The 1,969-nt window shown below is 38.1% G+C and overlaps 1 pseudogene; it reads right to left on the minus strand.

Annotated features, from left to right (window-relative positions):
* Window positions 1-1,111: 1,111 nt before the first annotated feature.
* LOC113184987 (U2 spliceosomal RNA) lies at window positions 1,112-1,246 on the minus strand (annotated as a pseudogene).
* Window positions 1,247-1,969: the final 723 nt, after the last annotated feature.

The following is a 1,969-nucleotide window of genomic DNA, read 5'->3' on the forward strand; positions in this document are numbered from 1 at the left end:
TTTTAGAGGCAGGGTCTGTGGTTGATTCTTTTAAAAGTTTTCTAAATTGTTTGTTTTTTTAAAAAGTTCAAAACCTCACTTTGTGATTCTGGTACTTAACAGATTTGGGTGCAACATAACCTTACATGTCTATATTCATCTGGTGTTGAATATAGACACAGTTATCTGGTTATTGCTACAGAAAAAAAGCGTGAACATGCAAAAGTGGGAGGTTCCCTGGGGCTGGAGCATTCCCTTTCAAGGTTGTCTTTTCCAATATGTATGATGTTTGCCTTGCCCACAAGGTCTTCAGAGCCTTACAGCTCACCCTCCCAAATGCTACTTCGCCCTAATTACAATCTTTCTAAGCCAGCATGGGCACCATCTTGATTTTTCTGTCATTAAATAGCTCTTCTATGTCTTAAGGCATACCTGGATGTTATTCCTGAGTTTCCTGATTAAGATATATTTTCCCTTCCAACCATTCTTGGGAGTCACTCCACTGTGAACTATCCTGACCTTTCCAATCACAGAGAATAAAAATGTCAGACTGGAAGCCACCTCTAGTTCTAAGGGGTCATAAACTCCATGCCTTCAGGAACCAGCTTACACATCATACCAGAACATGACAATAAGATAAAATGAGTCTGTGCCCAGAAACATCTGTAAAATTTTTAGTCTGATTTCACATGCAATTATGTAAAATTCAATGAGTTTTCCCCACTTCCTTGTTCATTCCTTATCTCTGACACATGCACACACACACACACACACCCACACACACACTTCTAAATGTTGAGGATTAAAAATTCTTTGCATAGGTGAAAAGAATGGACTTCTACTAGGAATAACCATTTGGCATTAAATGACTCCCAAGTTGAGTGTATCTCTAGCTTCTAATGATGTTCACACACCTGGTAGCCCCAACTTCCATCAGAATTCCTTTTTTTTTTTTTTATTGGTCGTTCATAACATTACATAGTTCTTAATACATCATATTACACGGTTTGATTCAAGTGGATTATGAACTCCCGCTTTTACCCCGTATACAAATTGCTGTATCACATCAGTTACCCTTCCATTGATTGACATATTGCCTTTCTAGTGTCTGATGTATTCTGCTGTCTGTCCTATTGTCTACTATCTCCCCTCCCCTCCCCTCCCAAAACCCATTTAATATATTGTCCTCGGATAGAGGACGTATCAGATATTAAACTGATAAGAACAGATACTACACATGATCTTAGCCAAAAGGCCGAGAAGCGATCCATCAGAATTCCTTAACCAGTTTTGGAAAGGAGATGAGTAGGCTCTTAGTGTGCAAGAATCATTTGCTAGGTTCCCTTTATAGCAGACTATTCGCTCTCACAGGGAAAATGGGATATGTCTACGATAATCTGAAAAATTTTCATTTCATAAAAGGACAAGGAATCGGTGTGGCCAAGCTGTCCTGAGTTGCAATGATCATGAAGCCAATAAAAGATTAAGGTAAAGGAGGAAGCATAGTAAGTTAGAAAACCTCTGGCTTTTGAAACCCTTCCTATTTTTTATTCTCTCAGAACCTTGACTACTTCTTTCCCCAATTGGTACTAGAATCACTTATTTTGTATTGTAGAAGATCTGAGATAGCATGTGCCATGGATGCAGGTAAATGATGGTGCTACTGGCACTCAACTATGGAGCTGAGGACTTTAGACCTCATGGCATTTTGTAACTTAAAACACACTTTTCAATGAACACTCTCAGTGTTCATCTGTAAAAGCTTTGAAGACAGGTACCCTCTGATCCTTAGACACACACACCTTTCCTGCTTCTCAGAGCAAATAATGAAAAATATGATAGAGCATTTCAGTAAGTGACTCCACATCTTGGTTTTATGGAGTCTTTTAATTATTCTTTAAATTATTATTAATTTGTATTGTATAGAACCTGAGGTCTCTGGGAGTCTTAAGAATTTCTTGGTAGATTATCCCATTGAATTTTATTACTT

The sequence above is a fragment of the Urocitellus parryii genome, chromosome 8, assembly GCF_045843805.1.
Source record: "Urocitellus parryii isolate mUroPar1 chromosome 8, mUroPar1.hap1, whole genome shotgun sequence".
Classification (NCBI taxonomy): domain Eukaryota; kingdom Metazoa; phylum Chordata; class Mammalia; order Rodentia; family Sciuridae; genus Urocitellus; species Urocitellus parryii.